Below are 20378 nucleotides of genomic sequence, written 5' to 3' on the forward strand. Positions count from 1 at the left end.
AAACAAATTGGCGGCCACGATCCGAAATAACCCTTAAAGGTAATCCATGCAGTCTGAAAACGTGATCAACAAACAGTTTGGCTGTCTCTTCTGCAGAGACTGCCCTGGCACACGGTATAAAGTGGCACATTTTGGACATGAGGTCCACCACCACCAACACTGCGGTCTTGCCCCGGGAAGAAGGCAGATCTGTGATGAAGTCCATGGACAGCACTTCCCACGGCCTGTGTGGCGTGGCTAAGGGCTCCAGCAACCCTGGTGGCGCTGCTCTGACCACCTTTGCCCGCTGGCAGGTGTCACAGCCCCGTACATAGTCTCGAACATCTTCCCTCACCCCTGGCCACCAGAAGTGTCTCATGACTAGGTGAGTGGTCTTGTCCCTTCCAAAATGCCCCGCCGTTGGGTTGTCGTGCATCTGTTTGAGGACCGTACGTCTGAGCTGGGTGGTGGGCAGGTACAGTGCCCCCTTGTAGAAAAGCAGCCCTCTGCGTTCTGCAAAGTCTTTTGCCTGCTCCCTCCCCCCTCTCAGTTCTCTGAAGATGCGGTTGGCAAAGTCATCCGCTGCCGTCAGTGCTGTGAGTTCTGCCTCGCTCACCACTGCTGCTCCGCAGGACCATGCCGACGGGGGGAAAATGTGCCTTGGGGCTGGTGGCTCCTCCTCCTCCATGTACTCTGGCTTGCGGGAGAGGGCATCCGCCCTGACGTTCTGCTCTCCCGGGATGTAGTGTATGGAGAAGTTGAAGTTCGAGAAGAACTCTGCCCACCGTATCTGCCGCTGGTTGAGCACCCTGGCAGTTCTCCAGAACTCCAGGTTCTTGTGGTCTGTGCACACCTGGATGGGGTGCTTGGCGCCCACCAGGAAGTGTCTCCAATGTTTGAACGCAGCGTGGATCGCAAGAAGTTCTTTGTCAAACACGGTGTAGTTGCGCTCGGGCTGTGTCAACTTCCTGGAGAAGAAGGCACAGGGTCTCCACTCCCTGTTGGCGTCCAGTTGCAACAAAATGGCGCCCACAGCTTTCTCAGAAGCATCTGTCTCAATGCGTAGGGGCGCGTCCTGGACCACGTGGAACAGGTTCTGGTCCGAGGCGAACACCCTCTTGAGGCTTTCGAACGCTGCTTGCGCCTCTGGTGTCCACCTGAACTTCTGCTTGCCTCTCAGGCAGTCAGTGATGGGAGCCGTAACGCGAGAGAAGTTCTTGATGAACTTCCTGTAGAAGTTGGCGAAGCCTAGTAGGCGTTGGGCATCTTTGCGCGTCCTGGGGCTGTGCCAGTCCAGGATGGCCTGCACCTTGTCCTTGTCCATCGCCAGCCCCTTGTCTGACAGCTTGTAGCCCAGGAAGTCCACCTCCTTGGTGTGAAACTTGCACTTCTCCAGCTTCACATACAGGTGGTTCTCCTTCAGGCGCTGCAACACTTCCCTGACATCTTTCACATGCTGCACTGGGTCATTGGAATAGATAAGGATGTCATCCAGAAAGACCAGGCAGTTCTTGAAGAGGAGGGACCCCAGGACGTGGTGCATGAAGGCCTGGAAGCAGGCTGAGCCCCCTTGCAACCCGAAGGGCATCACCAGATATTCAAAAGAGCCCAGAGGCGTGAACATCGTGGTCTTCCATTCATCGCCTTCCCGGATCCTGATCAAGTTGTACGCCCCCCTCAGGTCTAGCTTGGTGAAAATCTTGCCCCTGCGTGCTGCTGTCAGGAGATCATCCACTCTGGGCATGGGGAAAGCCACTGGCTCTGTCACCGAATTCAGCCGTCTAAAATCCACCACCAGGCGGCGCTGTTGCGTGTCTTTCTTGTCCACCCAGAAGACCGGGCTGCCCCCCGCTGCCTTGCTTTCTCTGATGAACCCCCGCTTGAGGTTCTTGTCGATGAAAGCGCGCAGATCCTCCAGTTCCTGGTCTGACATGGCGTACAGCTTGGCTGGGGGTATAGTTGCCCCTGGCACCAGGTTGATCTGGCAGTCAAAAGGCCTGTGTGGGGGTAGGTGGTCGGACTCCGCTTCGCTGAAGACCTCCTGCAGGTCCCAGTACGGCTTGGGTATCGCCTCACCCCCTTTGACGTGCATGGTGGCCACCGTGGCTATCGGAGGCCCCTCCCCTGGTTGGTGCTGCATGCAATGTTCCAGGCAAAAGTCCGATCCAAAAGTGATGCATCTCTGGTGCCAACTGATGGAGGGGTCGTGGCGCGCCAGCCAGCTCATGCCCAAGACGATGGGGGGGTCTGAGATGGTGGTGACGTTGAATGCCAGTGTCTCTGAGTGCCTTCCCACCGTCATTCTCATGGGGGGGGTTTGATGAGTGATGGCCCCCCCCAGCAGCTCTCTGCCGTCAATGGTTGCCACGTGAAGGGGAAAATCCAGCTGCAGAAGCTGGATCTGGTGCTCTTCTGCAAAGTTTCTCGAGAAGAAGTTCGCTGAGGCACCACTGTCAATTAAGGCAAGGACTGTCAGGGGATAGCCATTTGGGAGCGTTAGCGTGACTTCTAGAACCACTCCTGCTCTGGGAGGGGTGGGCTGGCTCTGCTCCTCTCTGTGCGGGTGGGTGGGCTGGGGCTGTTGTCTGCTGACTGTGCCTGGCTGCTGCCCCTTGTCTCCTGCAGCCAGGCTTTCCCGTTTCCCTGCTGTGGTGCTGCGTCAGTGGGGGAGGGCACCACCGTTCCCGCCCTTCCTTGCCACTCCCTGCGATGTGGGCAGTCTCTGACGAGATGCTGGGGTGAGTTGCAGAGAAAGCAATTCCCGCCCTTTCCCTCCTTGCGTCTTGGCGCCGCTGGGGTTTGAAAAGCCCGCGCGCGCGCGCTATCAATCTGCATGGGTTCCTGGTCCTGGCTGGCCCCAGGCGTGGCTTGAAAGGGTTGTTGGGGGAGTGGTTTCTCCTGCGACCGTGGGAACCAAGCCCGCTTTGCGCGCGTTGCTTGTTTGTCGCTCCACCGGGATTCCTGTCTCACCCCCACCGCCAGAGCCGCTTTGCTCAGCTGATCCATATCACTGGGCTTTGGACCTCTCGAGAGCTCATCCTTCACCTCCTCATGCAACCCCAAGTAGAACGCCGCTTGCATTGGGGGGGACCCCAGTTCCCACCCCAATCTGTGCACCAGCATGGTGAATTTCGCCCAATACGCGCGAACTGTCATATTTCCTTGGCGTAAATTATGAAGTTCCTCCTTAGTCTGGTCCATATGACTATCGGACGAATACATCGTTTTCAAACCTTCTAGAAATAGTTTGACATTCTTCATGCAAGGATTCCTTGTTGCAATTAACGGTCTTAGCCACTCCCTGGCTGCCCCGGTAAGGTGCTCCACAATAAACGCTACTCTGTGCTCATCATCAGGGAACTCATCGTGGTGCAGCTCAAGAGCATACACAATCTCAGTCTCAAAGCCTTGAAATTCCTTCGGGTCTCCATTGAACTTGCTAACTAGGGTCCCAGCTCTCCTTCCTGGCAGCACTTGGACTTGGGGTGCCCCTCCCGCCTTGTTTTTCTCTGCATCCAGCTTGTTTTGGAGGTCTACCGCCACCGCCCTTAATCGCTGCTCTTTTTCCTGAAGCTCTCTCACCTGTTCCGCAAGTTGTAGCCGGTCGTCCTGGACCTTCTTAGTCTCCTCTTTAGCTGCCTTCAATTCTCCCTGCGCCTGCAGCGACAGCTGCTGCAGTTCTAGCTGGGCTTGCTCCGCGATCTGCCGCCACTTCTCCGCCTCTGACACGCTCATCCCGGCAACTCCAAAGTAGCCCAAAAATGATTAGGAGGTTGCTGTCACGGTGGCCGGAGTGGACTACTTCAGAGTAACGACGCCACGCAGCTCTGCATTTTATTCTTTTATTGGTGCTGCGTATTTACAGTGCTCAAGTCATTGCTATTTACACGGAGTGATGTGGTCAGTCGGTTTCAGAACCTCCTAATGGCTTTTGGCGCGTCTTTCTCCAGCACAAAAGCTTTGGCAGACCCATCCTCTTGCCCCTCCTCTTCCTGCGTAATTCTGGAGTTGGGGGGATGGGTCTTCCCCCCTTGCTTGCCCCTTCCTGTCCCACCTGGGACCCTGGCTCCTCTACCTTGCCTGAGCCTCGGACACGACTTCCTGCTTCCCCACTGGAATCGGAACTCTCCCTGCTTTCCCCTTTGCTCGGGGACGGGCTTGAACTCAGGAGGGTAGGGACTTCGCGATATCCCCTGTCCCTCACAGTACGTCTTACTTCTATTACTTATAGGAAAACCCTGCCATGGCTTACTTTTTGACTACGAATTAAAAAAGGGGAAACACGGTACAAGTGATACTGACAAGTGCTTCCTTAATATGTATGTAAACAAAAGAAATAAGGGAGTTCTTTGCAGCTACTGTTAAGCATTGACTGCTTAAGTGTTGATTTTATGCTTTAAGGGATATGGTCTCCTTCACAAGAGACCAATACTAGGGCTCTTGTGGCGGTTAGGCATTGGGTGACCTTCTGATGGGGGAGGGGAGGCCTGGCCATCGCCTGCCCCTCCATGCTTAGGTGTATTCCGTTAAAGGAATGTGGGGGTGTGGATCTCGTCTGTGTGGGGCTAGGGCCATGCCATGACCCTTCCGGGAACCCAGGGGGGAGCTCGAGTTGGTATGCATCAACGGGGCTCCTCCTAGCAGTGGTTTACCCTACCAGACTTCCTGCACAGCGGGCAGATATAGCCTGGTCTACTCAATGCCTTGCCAATACCGCTCACATTCTGTACTCAATAAAGTTGTGGCCTAAATTTGCCCAATAACATTAACCTTATATCACGTGTCCTAGTGTTTTTATTCCTCCCTGAGGCGGTGGTTGCGGGGTCTCAACACGCAAATGGTCTCCTTCACAAGAGACCAATACTACAAACAAAATGGTGTGTGTGAATGTGTGAGAGGAGGGGGACGGAGAGAAAGTGGGTTTTTTGTTTTGTTTTTGCTAACTTCAGACAGCAGGTAGTACTCCAAATATTTTGATGTTTTCAGTCCTTCCTTACCAACAGAAACTCAAGAGTGGGTCCATACTTTGCACCACAATTGAAATAGCTTAAGATCACAACTTACTCAAAGCCAGACCTTTAGCTTTGTGGGACAACTGAGAATTTAGATCAGAGTCTCCCATATCAAGCCCAAAATGCTGCAGCACTAGAAATATTTAGATTAAACAACCAAGATGCAGCTTACTATTAGGACTGCAACATTTATTGATTCATCCAATTGACAGATTAAAGTGTCGGGTATCAAATAAATATAGAGCCATGAACAACTGGGGACTGACTCCAAGCCAATTGTTTGCCTCCAACTCTCCTCTGACCCTGCAGTTTTGGAGCCACTTGTGGCTTTTTCTTCTTTTCTTTTGCACTGCTTGTTGTCTTATCCAGGTGCTCCACCCAATCAGTCAGGGGCTTTGAAGAGGAAACCAAGCAGCATTTCTAGCTCACTCTTTTTCCTATCACCTTGCACTGATGCTGTGCTGATAAGCTTCCTCTAGTTCTGTACATGACTGTGAGTTTCAAGGCTCTTGCAACTCTTTCCTGTTCATTCTTGATGTGAATTTGTAAATTTATGTGATGAAAAGTTTAGTGAACAGGCATCCGAGGGCCTTAACTTTTAATATTATAATAATAATAATAATAATAATAATAATAATTTTATTTATACCCCGTCCTTCCCAGTCAAGTCCGGGCTCAGGGCGGCTAACAACAAAAATATCAAAACAAGAATAAAAGAAACAATTCAATTAAAATATAGATTAAATACAATGTTAAAATTCAATTTTAAGTGGAACCTCATTTAAATATCTGTAGGATAAAACCTTAGTGGAGGGTAACACCAGGGTCAGAACTATAGGGGGTCAGAATATAGAAGGAAAAGCAAAGTGCTAATTTGCAAGAAATGTTAAGAGCAAAAAAGAACCTTCTAGCCAACTTATTTTGAAACTAGCAGCTAGACCTCTATTCTAATGACCCATGTTTAAAATAAAAGTGGGATCTGAATTTCTTAACTTCTGAAATCTGGAATTGGGAGAGGGGTTACCAATCAAGGACTTAAGTCTTTGCAACTGATTTTAAAAGTATTCACACAGTAAAGGGACCCCTGACTATCAGGTCCAGTCGTGGCCGACTCTGGGGTTGCGGCGCTCATCTCGCTCTATAGGCCGAGGGAGCCAGTGTTTGTCCGCAGACAGCTTCCGGGTCATGTGGCCAGCATGACAAAGCTGCTTCTGGCGAACCAGAGCAGCACACAGAAATGCCGTTTACCTTCCCACCAGAGCAGTCCCTATTTATCTACTTGCACTTTGATGTGCTTTCGAACTGCTAGGTGGGCAGGAGCTGGGACCGAGCAAAGGGAGCTCACCCCATTGCAGGGATTTGAACCGCCGACCTTCTGATCAGCAAGCCCTAGATTCTGTGGTTTAACCCACAGCGCCACCTGGGTCCCCAGGTTCACCCAGTACTTTTATTTATTTCAAATGTGTACAGTGCCTTTCTACATTACTGTACACAGCAAAATGTATCCCTATAATCATTTTACATATACAGTGGTACCTCTGGTTAAGAACTTAATTCGTTCCGGAGGTCCGTTCTTAAACTGAAACAGTTCTTAACCTGAGGTACCACTTTAGCTAATGGGGCCTCCCGCTGCCGCCGCTGCATTATTTCTGTTCTTATCCTGAGGTAAAGTTCTTAACTCGAGGTATTACTTCCGGGTTAGCGAAGTCTGTAACCCGAAGTGTTTGTAACCTGAGGTGTTTGTAACCCGAGGTACCACTGTACTGTAGTATTACAAGATATCAGCAAAATGACAACAAAAACCACTCCCACTTATTTCAAGAAATCATTAAATAATTATCAACAACCAAGTCAGCAATAGCAAAAATACCATACAGAAAATGCCACAAACAATGCAAAAAGAACAACTGAGCACTTGGGCCACATCTTTCCTTTCCTCACCTACAGGATCTGTCTAACAACAAAAAGGCAGCCATGCCACTTAAGCCTCTTACATCTGAAAGAAACAACACCATACATTGCACTGATTCAATGCACAGTCCTAGGTGAGAAGTCTACTGTAATTTTGATTTACTGAGTGAAAACTTGAAAGCTGTCTTTAACAGCTGCACTTTATTGCTTTTTAAAAACATACAGATTGTAGACAGCATTTAACCTTTTTACAAGCCTTATGAGAATAAATTCAGCCATTCCTTCCATTTCAGGGCTTTACAAATGACATTGTGCTCTGCAAATCACTTTGGGCTGTAGTCAATTCTAGTCAGAGTAGGCCCTCTAAAAATAATGGAGAAGACTAATTTGGGTCCATTAATTTCAATGGATCTGAGTAAAACTTAGTTTAATACAGCCCCTTTGATGTAGCATGCAAAATTGACAGATGAAATAATTTCACTAAACAGCAAAATAGAAGAAAAATTTCAATATAAAAAGCAGTGAGTAATAATACACATCTCCACACACTTCAGCCATATTTAACATTGGCTGCAACAGCCTAGATACTTTAATATTATTGTGGGTGGCCAAAGAGTGTACTTCCTTGAGAAAACATGTTAAAAACTTTCTGTAGAATGTGATTGCATACTCTGGATGCTTCACACTCTTCTTTGAAAACAACCCAGCTTCATAAACTGTAGATTGGAGTTAACTTGATTCCACTAATCATCACTAAGTAATCAGTATGTCTACATTTCAGTCTATATGACAAACTGCAGTTATTCTAAAATGAAAGTGAAATTTTCTCAGCTCCTCCTCACAGCTGCAAGGCTCATTCTTCAAATGCTAAACTAGTATTATGTTCAAACCAACCCACTGTTTTATCAGCATACACCTAATATGTTTAAGTGCAAACCTAAAAGGTTATGAATTAAACTAGCAAGTTTTGGGAAAGTTATTTACCATACAACAGGCATGTCCAACAGGTAGATCGTGATCTACCGGTAGATCACTGGATGTCTACGGTAGATCACTGGTAGATCATTGGCTCCCCCCCCCCCAAGAAGCTGAACAACTGTGGCTCCCCTAAAAAAAGCTCAACATTTTACCTCCTCCCTGAAAAAAGCTCAACAATTTTGACCTGAACCTCAAAAAAGGGGGTAGATCACTGCCAGTTTTTAACTTTGTGAGTAGATCGCAGTCTCTTGGGAGTTGGCCACCCCTGCCATACAAGAACATTTGTCCAAAAAGAACAGTTTGCTTACAGTCCCTGGTCACAGAATAAGCTCTAGTTTGCTGCTGCATAAAATGGAAATAAGAACAATGACATAGATATCCTTTCAGCATTACATTATTACAGAAAGAGTACCACAGCTATAAAACAAACACGATCCTGCGAGTAATTAATGCTAATCAATTCCAGCTGACCTATATAGTTTGGAATTTCCAGATTTTGCCCCATATAAATTAGTATCCACTTTTAAGCTTGATATTAAATATAGCACTTATGGCACTAAAAACTATCTGTATCACATTGAGAGACAGATGCAAACACTGAGTCTCAATTTAGAAGCATCTTTTCATATTTCCTGTTAGGTCAAGTTTGGGCCTTACTTAAGAATAGGCTACAGACCTCAACTAGAAGGACCTGGTATAATACTAGGACTATAATAGAGTCATTTTCAGGCACTTTCATGTTATTAATATTAGGAGCAAAGGAGCAACAAAAAGGGTTGCCATATGTCCGGATTTTCCCAGACATATCCAAAATACTGCTCAGCAACTTTCTGTCCAGATTTTCACTGTTTGAAATATGGCAAGCCTAGATTTGACAATAAGTACATCACGCTGGCTTATGTTCAGTTCACTGGATATGGAAAAGAGTTTTGTTGACTAAAGGGGAATTTAACTGCAGCCTTCCAATTTATCTCACAGTTCAACCACTAGCAGCTATGTTATATATTCTGCAGAGTCATGTGCTAGGGACTTCTGTTGATTGTTTCACTTCAGAGTACTTTTGGAGAACCAAATTACTGAATGCTTCCCCATGTAAAAAAGAAGTTCATCTGAAGGTTTTACCCTAGCCTTCTCCTCCAAATACTGGACCTGTTGAGACATTACATGAACAAGCCTAACTGAGTTTCAGGCTCATCTGCTCAAGTTTAGAAGGCTTTGCTTCCATTTTTAGTTGCCATTGAAGCAAACAGGTTTTTTTTAAATGGCTTGTTGTGTCAACATTTAAGCAAAGATGGAAGCAAAAGTTTGTGAACTCTTCCATGCCAGAAGATTAGAAGGGGTGTGTGCAAGCCCAAGGCTCACTGCAGCTTATTCATCTCAAATGATTTAGTGCAAAATCCAAATGTGGTCATTCAGACTTTAGCCTTTTGCATTTTGGGATTTGGGTCCCACTGTTTACAATATGTCTCTGTGTGTCTGCATATACTGTACACATATTTAACCTCTGCCAAATGAGAACAATCACTCATGTATCTGATGAAGTAGGCCCTACTCCAGAAAAGCTTATACTGTATCACAGTAAATATGCTATCTTTAAAGGTGGTACCTCAAGGCCCTCTGTCTTGGTTGCAACAGACCAACACAACTCTCTCATTTGGAATGTTCTCTAAATTTGTAACCCCAAATAGGGAGAAAACTCAAAAGGTCTCTTTTGGGCTAGGCATATCTCCTGTCCACAAAAATTAAAAACATCTGTTCATTTTTATTTTTATTTTGTTAGGCAAGGTAAAGTAGTGACAGTAAACCATTCCATTTTTAATTCTGGCTAGTTTTCTACACCTAGGTCAGTTAGCGTCATGTGACTGGAAGTGTACTTTAGTGAGCAATGCAACATGCTTCACAGCAACTTGCCCTTATAAGAATGAATCACAATTTTAAATAATTTTAGGGAGGCTACATTTCACCTTTGTTCTGCCCAACTTTTAAGCTGCCAAGACATTTTTTCTTATTCCAAATGAGTTACTCCCCTTTGTTTCACATGGACTGAATTCACAGGGGGAAAAGATCGATCTAATTTAGTGTGATGGATATGTTACTATGCATTTCTGTTCACTAGTTAGCTATTTAAATGTGTACGTCAGCATTTAAGATGAAAATCATCAACAGAAACTATTACACTTGCAGCTTTCAGAGAACATGGTGTTTTTAGCTTGTCAGAGTATTTATGTAAGCCTTGCTTCCACATAGACTGGCAAACATGCCTCACTTAATATTAAAACTGGCATGTCTAATGCACAAACCCTGCCATGGGCTTGTTCCTCTATGCTAATTAAGTTTTATTATACCCTACCTGAAGATATTAGTCAAATTGGCTGATATTTCTTGCTTTGACAGCTCAAGAACTGAAGCATTTGCTGAGCACATACCATGTCTTCCCCTGCCACTTCTTATTTGCGATAACTCCCTCTCCTCCCACCTCCTGTAATGTCTCTTTCACACATCCATAAATCCCTTCCTCTTTATGACTATATGATGCTTAATTCTACAGCAAACCCTTAGATAAGTTAGCATTACAATTTCAGGCTCTGTTCTTAAACTGAGGTATATATTCCTGCCTAAAAGAATGGAGTCAGGTACTCAAAACTTTATGAATTCCACCATGGACTGTATGGTCCCAGCCAAATCCCTCACAAACAGATACTAGTGTTAACTATCTTTTAAAATAAAGACTTGAATAAGATTTGAAAAATTAATAAACAATCCTAATGACTATTGCAAATCAGCACCACCAACATATTCAATTATAATACCCAAACATCTTATTTGGAAGTTCTGTTTTGTGGGGCGTTTGTTTTTTAAATGAAAAACATCCCTCTAAGCAACTAAATGGCTTAGTTCACATGTCACTTTAAACCATACAGTTATGCTGAGCTACGATTAAAAGGCAAATGCACAGTGTACTGGTGCACAGAGTGAAAACTGCACCTGCTTCACCTCCTCTTTGGCTCCTACTGCCTCCACACTGCCAAGAACTATGCCAAGAACTTAGTGTTATCTCCAAGCCTGGGCTTATACTTTGTTTTTCTCCAAACAATTCAAGAGCTGTAACAAAGGTTATAGTTTGTGATTTTCATTTTGGGCAAACAAACCATGAGCTCAGGGTCAGACATAATGTTAAGCCAAATGTTAAGTCACATGTGTTGATCTTTCATAGCATGTAGGGTTTGTAATAACCAATTCTCCTAGAAACATGCAACATAGGTGAGGAAAAAGCACAGAATTCAGAGGGTTACTGTAGCAAGCTGCATTATGTGTTACAATGTGGCAAGGAAAGTGGCAATAGGAATCCTGCAGCCTATGCATGATCTTAACAGGTTGGTGCTGATGCAATGCTTCCCCCTTTTTTTTAAGAATTACTCTAGGCTAGTCAGAAGGGAGGCAACCCATCATGGGCAAGGGAAGTTGATCAGGAAGCTATATGGAATACCTGACTATTGAGACTAGAGAACTGAAAGCTAGTCTGTGGTTGTCAGTATAAAAATTACTGCTAAACATGAATTATCTATAGCACAAGGTAAGAGATCTCCTGTGTGTCCACAACATTATTCAATAGAAGTGCTATCTACTATGTTCAAGTAGAAAAGTATCGTAAAGGGCAGGGGTAGGCAACCTAAGGCCCGTGGCGGATGCGGCCCAATCGCCTTCTCAATCCATCCCGTGGACATGAGTAGAATGTGTGCTTTTATTTAAAATGTATCTCTGGGTTATTTGTGGGGCATGGGAATTCATTCTTTTTTTTTCAAAATAAAGTCCAGCCCACCACATGGTCTGAAGGACGGTGGACCGGCCCACCGCTGAAAAAGGTTGCTGACCCCTGGGGTAAAGGGGTTGGGGGGCCAAAAATATGGATGAGGGAAAGATTTAGCCAGCCTGCCAGATAGTACTTTAAAATTTCACTCCATCCCTTTGTATGGATTCAGATTGATTTTATCCTGAGACACAAGTTGGCCATTGTTTTATCATGCTTGGCCCTCAGCTCCTATATGAACATAACAGTGGGCAGAGCCAATATTAGCAGACTATAAATTCTTTTCACAGATCTTGTTTAAAAATTGTTGACAACAAGGGGACAAGGGAAAACCATTGGCTCTGCAAATCACTTTGCGTATGCAGAACAGTTTATTTGGCTACAGTTTTGCATTGCCCTCACAAAAGGTTAAGGCAAGCTGCTTGTATATAAGAAAAGTGGTTGCTCAACATACAGATGCTTGTTTCTTTATGGAGATCAGGTTATCTAGCATGGCCCTGAGTGGAGACTTGCTTCTTAATCTGACACTTACTCCTAGTAAGGAACAGCACTTGTTTAACCACACTAAGAGCCTATAGTAAAACCAGAGCACTACAGCTAATTTGTATGTAATATAATCTTGATTAATATGGAGGCCACTGAAGGTTGAGAAATTCCATCTTACCAGCTCCATTTACCCTGACATCCAATATCAAATATGCATCACCTGTTCAGGCACTTAAAATTATTAAATGGACTTATAAGTCAACTTTTGAAACTATCATCCACAAGACAATCTTTTAGGTTGACTTCCGTCTTAGATCTCTCTAAGCATGACAGCTAACAAAACATATAAAATTAAAGCCAAGCTTCACTTCGTTCCATTAAAAACTTACCACGAGAGAAACAGGTCACTTATGGTCTATTATGTTGCCCTTCCTCTCCCTCTGCATAATCTGGAATTAGAGTCTTGTCACTGCACTCTTCCTACAGCAGAATAAATAAATTGCCATTCCAATACTATGGCAGTACATAGTGTATGACCACACAACTCAGGGTCTCTACATCTTTAAAGACCTATTTACCCATTGATTTTTTTAAAAATCACCTGCAATTCAGCATTTAGTTTGCATACAATTATAATCAGACCTCTTAAGGAACATTATGCATCACTGTCCAGTATAACAAATAATAATTGCTTTACGTTACCCTCACTTCCATTTGCAGCATCAATTACCATACAAGTAAACAGCAAACGTTTGTGCACATACCATTATTCATCTTTGTTTTAAGCAAAGTCACATTTGCATTTGATGCTAAACTCTCCATGCAAATCCTGCATCTCATATAAGCTGGTGAAAGTCCTTGAGCAACAAACACCAAAATTCTTACCATATGTAATGAAAATGGTGAATATTTCTAGAAAAGTCTATATGTCAAAAGTTAGAGAATAGCCACCTGCTGCAATCTATCACAATTTTAACTATCACCCCATTCATTTTATTTTGTCAAGATTTCTGTATGTTATATGCTTGTTAATATTTTTTCAGAGCTTTGGAGGTAATTGTCAAAGGACAACGAGATATGCATGTTTGACTTCAGCGGGGGGCGGGGGGATGAGAACTTAAATTCAACAAGAGTTTGAAAAGTAGAAGCGGGGAACCTGTGGCCCACCATTTGTTGGCTACAACTCCCATCATTCCAGACCACTGACCAACTGACCATGCTAGCCGGGCTAAAGGGAGATCCAGAAATATCTAGGAAACCTCCAAGTTCTCCAGCCCTGGTTGAAGGCTTGTTTTATTCTTTGTGTAAATAATCATCATCATCAGCATTTCCTGCAGCTGGATTTCCTCATGACATGGAAACATTCTTGGATATTGTCCTGCAGGTCAAGCATTAATTCAGACAGTAATGGAATGCCCCATGTATGTGTTGATATACTTGTCCAATCAACATCCCATGTAAACACATATGAACATTTTTGGCAATTTCACAACAAGCCACATTTCAGTTGAGAAAAGATACATATAGTTACTTCCTCCTTAACATATCTGATCTTACAGGTTCATCTTCAAACTCAGCAGCACAAAAATCATCCAATTCTTCTTCAGTATTATCTGCATGAGAGCAGTACACTTGACAGTGTGCTGCAACTAAAGCTGTTGGGTCAGGTGCAATGTCACGGCATTCTGTAGTCTTTCCTGGAGGTAAGGGTATATAACTTAGGTGACCCGAAGCCAGGTGAGAGATGTACACACTTACTAAATATCTAAACACATTGGGCATTATTAGCATGGGACACTCTAGGTGGAGATGTGGCTGACCACACAAAGCACTCTAGGTCTTGTATTTCACAGCTGATGGTGCTGACTTAACATGGCAGGGTTGTATTTGGCCAAGATTCACATAAATTGTGATTACACACAGAACTATCAAATTGCTGTGGACCTACCATCTCTTGGGGTATAGACCTTGCACAAAATCATATGCAACATTATTCACCAAATCTGGTAAGAATTTTGGTCCTGGATCCAAGGCAAATTAAGAAAGAGCCCATAAAAGAATAGACTCAGACTTGGGAGTGCACTAGTTAAGAGACATTTAATGGCACAAATTTACAAGGCTGTACTTGTAGAATTTTATTCAGCTAAAGATTGTAATATACTGTATAGAGTATAGCCACACTTTGTAGAGAATAGCCACACTTTACTTGATCATTATGTTACAGTGGTATTTTGTGCAGCAAATACATGAAGCATACATGACAAGCTGCAACTAGACAAAAACAAAGTACTTGGATGGCAGGTCCAGTCAATTTACTAAACCTAGCTCAACATGCAAGTGAACCAAACGTAATTATGGGTTATCAATGCATTATTCTACAGATCCCAGCACTGGCTGGGAATACTTTCCACCAATTTCTACATGGTAAGGGTATAATATTCCCCCCCAAATTTTGCTTTGTCAATAATCATACTTTTGTAACCTTAGAACTTTGCTATTATAACACAACCTATATACACCTTTCCTTCAAAGGATGCAGCTGAAGCAGAACAGCTTGTCTCAACAGGCGTGAATTACCAGGAAAATGTTACACCAGAGTGAGCAATGGTTTCATGGGCCCTTCAGGCACAAGCTGGGGTGCTATTTTTAACTAAGAAAAAATTGAATGGACTGGATCCTACATAACGTCTTCCTCCCATGTTAACAGTGGATTGAGGGCAGGTTATTAATACTACCCCTTCTACCCAAAGTGAATAGAAGAAGTGGCCTTACTTTAGCGGCTCACAATCATCTTCTCAAACTTAATGCCTAAGTCAATGGCCAAGCTTTGTACATTCCTGAATTTGGTAACTAAAGATGAGTAGAGACTTGCTTTTACTCTTAATACTGTAATTGCCCTGAGGATCAAGTTTAAATATATAGTAAATGAATAGAAGTAGCTTTTTAAAAAGGTAGAAATTAGTTCTTTGGTTTTTTTTAAAAAAATCTAGCTCTACATCTGTGTACAGGGTAGCTCACAAAGTTCAAAAGAAATACCCTTAAAAACTACAAAGACAAATATTTTTTTTTAGCAGTACCATACCATCACCTTTATCTAAAAGCCTTCCTGAAAAGGTTTTGGCATTTGGGAAATTCAGGGACAGAGATTTTCTCTTTTAGTAAGCTATTCAACAACCCCAGAGCATTGAGTATGTTCTGTTGTTTGCAGAGTTCACCATTCCACACATAATTACAACATACTCAATAGCAGGACACTCAATATATTTAGATTTTAATTGGCTGGGGAACACATATTGTAGGTATGTCAGTAACCATAAATATATTCTTTGTGGGTCCAAAAATTTAAGCAAATGCTTTCTTAACTGTGTAACAAATGCTAACAGGTCAGTTTCCTTCAATCTCTCACATGCAGATGAAACCCAAAAGTTATGAAGCCAAGCCTTCAATGGAAGAATTTCATTATGGTCACAGGCCACATAAGGTCCCTCACCATAGCATACACAGACCCCAATCCAGTTTTGCACAAATCAAGTTGTGAGCACCCATTTGTCAATCAGGAAAGCTGACATTGTCAGCTCTAAGGAGGTTACACTGGGTCAGTGTTGATCTGATAAGGCTGCAACTTTTAGGCAGAAACTAGATGTAGCCTCAAACTTTGTATGTAGAATCTATTCATTCACATTTCCTATTCCAACAGGTGATCACCATAGATAGCTTAGTACGGCAGCTAGAGCACAACACTCTTAATCTCAGGTTTGTGGGTTCAAGTCCCACGTTGGGTGAAAGATTCCTGCATTGCAGGGGGGTGAACTAGATTACCCTTGTGGTCTCTTCCAACTCTATAATTCCATGATTCAATGTGTGCATGGAAGTCTGATTCCACATGTGGATCAGCTTAGGTAGACTTAATGTGTACTTTATGTGTACTAAAGGCAACGTTACCACTTCTATGCCCACTCAACACTGCAAACTGTGGAACTAGCACTTTGGAAAGTGCTACACAATATCCATTCCACACTTGTAAATAATTAATCTCTCAGTGTGGCAGCACCTACATTCTGGAACTCACTGCCCACTGACCTTCACTGTGTTGTTTTCAATGCCTGCTTCAAAAAAGCTGTTTAGGCAAGCCTGTCTAGATATGTAAGGTTTACGTGTGTGTGTGTGTGTGTGTGTGTGTGTGTGTGTGTGTGTGTGTGATGTACATCTCTCTCTCTCTCTCTCTCTCTCTATATATATATATATATATATATGGCAGCATGTTTCTCTCTTCTGACTTTTACTGATAATTTTATACATTATGTTCTGTTTTAAACCACTTGGACACTGACAATAAAGTAGTGTACAGTTTAAAAAATAAAATAAAGTGTGCAATTGTGAAAACAGCCACTAGCTAGATTAAAACTGAACTCACATTTTAAATTTGAGAGCAGATACCTATACAGTACAAAAATGTTCGTTCACTGTTTCAAATAAGTCTTCTGTTAATGACTAAATACTTCATTGCACCTATTAAAGATTCACTACATGCAAATATTGCCATCTGATTACTGCTTTGATTTAATTGCCTATTCAGCTACACTTTGCTGGCATGCAGAACTATATAAATTTACTATTTTTCTTTTGTCTCCCAATGACTTACTGAAGAGTACAGACAGGCATTCATCTGAACTACCAAAGGAGGTAAATCTTATTTGCTATTATTTATTCATTTTAGATGATATAAGAATTAGCACATAATTGTATGAACACTAAAAAAGAAAAGTTATATTTAGATATACAGAACATATATAAACATAGCTCACTGAAAAAGTCAAATTAGGAAAAGTTTCCACATCACTAATGAAATGTAATATACACACACCACTAAACAGGCTTTGAACCAATCAGATAAAGGGGGAAATTCAAAGGCCTGTCAGATAAGTTACTATCATATAAGCTTGACTTACCAAGAGCAATAATTCCAACAAATCTTTTCAAATTGTGTTAATAAACTTAATGTAATTTATGACATATCACTAGACTAAGCAGAAGTGTGCTATTTAAATAGGGCCTAATCCTATATGGTGACTAAACTAATCTAAAACTGGAATATTATACACCTTTACCTAAGAGTAAGTCTACTTCTGTGTAGACATTTACAGGACTGCACTGTACAGTATTTTAAGTCCAACCAATATCAAGAATAAATAGTTCAAAATACAGTACAATAGTTTATGCTACAATATCTCAGTTATATGTATCATGCAATGATACCTTCTATCCCTCTTTAGAATATGTTTTGTGGGGAATGTAACACTGCTTTGGAAGTGCTAATTCACTGTAAAATGATTACTCTGTTTAGGCTTTTCTGCCACACATAAGCCATATAAGGAAGTTGAAGTTCACTGCCATCTTCCTGTCCAATCCTTTGAAATGGCCAAGAGTAACCTTTACTGGTGTCTTTAAAGATCATGTGTATAGTTTGAAAGTTTCCTAATCTTGATGATTGACGCCAAAAGAAATTTGCCTTTACTCCCATCAAGACAGACCAGCAAAACATAGCATGGACGTTGATTTAAACCATCCGCAGTACAAAAATAATGCCTCAGTTATAGTCATCTGACTACTGCATAATTTAGAAAACATGTTCAAAGCAGATGGCAAGTTGCTTGTGAAGTCATCAAAATTATATAATTCAACAGGTGATACAACACATTTTGCTTTCCTTACAATGAGAATTGCTTGATCTTAACCATTTTTCAGAAACCTCACTATTTCCATATCTTTTCCCAAAACACCAAGACCAAACTAAGTTGTTTTAAAAAAATCAAATGAAACAACTGAATTCCACTATTAGGGGGGAAATAAATTTGTTCATGAACCACATATGCAAGTAGAGGTTTGCAAATAAAGTTTAAACTCCCTCAGGAAATAGCCATTGACTAAAGGTGCTGAAGCTGTTTTATGACAATATGACAAATATATCTACTACTCAAAGGTAGTACACAGGTTAAGAAGAAACACTTGTTAAATCTCACAAGACATCAGGCCTGTCTGAACCGTGTCCTTACTCGACAGCTAAGGAATGCCTTCTAAAAGAAAAAATCGGCCACTAAGAAAAAAAAGTCTTCAAACTTTAATGGTACAAGGGGAAAAGAATATTTGCCGTTTATGCAAACGGAATGCTTGCAGAGAAAGAAAGTTATCGGTCCAGCAACTTGCTTCTACAGATGACATGTTTTAAGATCACGAATGCATAATCAGGCAGTTTCACTTCAATACCTTCTACTATGGAACAAAGAAACTTCTGTCTGAGAAGCTTTACACACACAAAATCAGCTCTCCTAGATTTCTCCTCTGCAACAAAATTTCAAAGTACCGGCAACTTTCTCTCTCTCCCTCTCTCTCTCTCTCTCTCTCTCTCTCTCTCACACACACACACAGAGAGAGAGAGAGAGAGAGAGAGAGAGAGAGAGAAAGAAGCTGGAAACCAGCTTCAAAACCCAGAAAGACATTTAGAAAGCTAACGAAAGTAAGAACAGGAGGCAGACCACCATCTCAAAATGAAGTACAATTGCGTCCCCTTTCTCCGACACATAAAAAGGGTTTCATTCTTTATGTTTCCCCACACGCACACTTTCAAAATTATTTCTTTTGAAAACCAACCTCACAATTCGGGCGTGCAGATCTCCATTTGCACCAGGTTCCTTCACTACCCAATGGATGCTTTAAATCCAAATCAAGTTTTCTCAGCAGTCCAGAAAAAAAAACCCCGGGGTGGTGGTGGGGAAACGGGGGGGTGGGGTGCAACAGCTTTCGCCGACGTTGTTGGGTTTTTCCCTTTTCTTTTCCGGGGGTGTAGTTGAGAGGCGTGGAGATTTAGCAATGCCAAGCAAGCTTGCGGCCCGGCCGGCCGAGGCGAGTTATTTCCTCCACTCCCCCGGCCTCCCTCTTCACTTTTCTTCGCAGTTGAGCAGGGGAAGGTCTCTGCGTCGCCTCAGTTTCTCCCCTCTTCCGCCGCGACAAATGCGCGGTTTCAGGTGCCTCGAACGCCGCCCAGTCCCGGCAGAAGACGACTCACTTCCCGCCCCTTACTGAGGCGGCGGCGGCGGTGTGGGGGGAGACCGCGGGGGCCGCAATGCCTGCGCCGGAGCCTGGCCCAGCTCTCCTTTTCAAAGAGGCTCCAGAGCTGCGGGCCCGCCTCCGTCGTCGACCCCCTCCCCTCCACCCTTCTTCCCCTTCTCTGCGTCCCCTCGCTCGCTAGGCCGGGCCCAGGATGCAGTAGCGCCTGCCGCAACCCACCGCCAGGGGCATGTGGTGGGAGGGGAGGCTGGGATGCGAAGCGCAACAAGCCCCCTTCTTCCTCCTCCTGCTCTTCTTCTTTTTCTTCTTCTTCCACTGCGCAGCCTTCTTATCTTCTATTCGTTCGCTTTTCCTTCCTGCCTTCCTCCCTCGCTCCGCTTGCCTTCCTCCCTCGCCCTCCCCGCCTCACACGCACACGGCTCCTCCTCTCCACACTTCCCCCTTCCTCTCCCTCCTTCCCGCCCCTCTCGCTTGGCAGGCTCGCTCCTCTGGGCGCCGGCCAGGGACTCGCTGAGGTGTCTCCTTCAGGCTCCCGAGAGATAAGGGCGGCGGCAGGCAGGCAGGCAGCCCGGCCGCGGGGAGCGAGGGAGGGACGGAGAGCGGGCGGCGGGAGCAGTTCTATTATTAATACTACTACAGTACTACTAATACTACTAATACTACTACTAAGCACCGCCGCCCAGGCCAGGGGGAGACACTGCAGCGCCGCCCAGACAGCCAAGCGTGACTGACTAGCGCAAGCGCGCGCGCACACACACAGACACAGTCGGTCTCCGTCTCTCTCTCTCGGCCCCAACCGCGCAGCTGCACTAGTTTCCCCTTCAGACTTTTAGCTTTAGAGCCAGACAACAAGTCTGCAAACTGGCGAAGCGAGCAGCAGCGCGACTTAGCCAATCCGGAGAGAGGAGCCTCTAGCAACAGCCAATGACCCTGCTCTGAAGGGCGACCGTGAAAGGGGAAGGAAGAGCAGGTTAGGGTGTGTGAATTATTAAAAGAGAGAGAGAGAGAGAGAGAGTGAGATGCACACACACACACAGAGAGATCAAGCCATCTGGGGTGGGGAGGGGGAGCAGTGTTTAGGAACACTTTGGCGCTCTTAGGTTTGGGGAGAGAAAGGAAGTGGCGGGGCTGGGAGACGG

General features: G+C 44.1%; 1 protein-coding gene across 3 annotated transcripts in view; it reads right to left on the reverse strand.

Annotated features, from left to right (window-relative positions):
* Nucleotides 1–20051, reverse strand: part of ERBIN (erbb2 interacting protein) — a 94363-nt gene extending 74312 nt beyond the window's left edge. Inside the window, exon 1 of one of the 3 annotated variants that reach the window (XM_060280263.1) lies at nucleotides 18823–20051. The gene's annotated coding sequence lies outside the window, so the exon portion shown is untranslated. The remainder of the gene's footprint in view (nucleotides 1–18822) is intronic. The other 2 variants (XM_060280261.1, XM_060280262.1) reach the window with 2 other exon arrangements.
* Between the last annotated feature and the right edge of the window lie 327 nt (nucleotides 20052–20378).

Source organism: Zootoca vivipara, chromosome 11 (assembly GCF_963506605.1).
Source record: "Zootoca vivipara chromosome 11, rZooViv1.1, whole genome shotgun sequence".
Taxonomy (NCBI): Eukaryota; Metazoa; Chordata; class Lepidosauria; order Squamata; family Lacertidae; genus Zootoca; species Zootoca vivipara.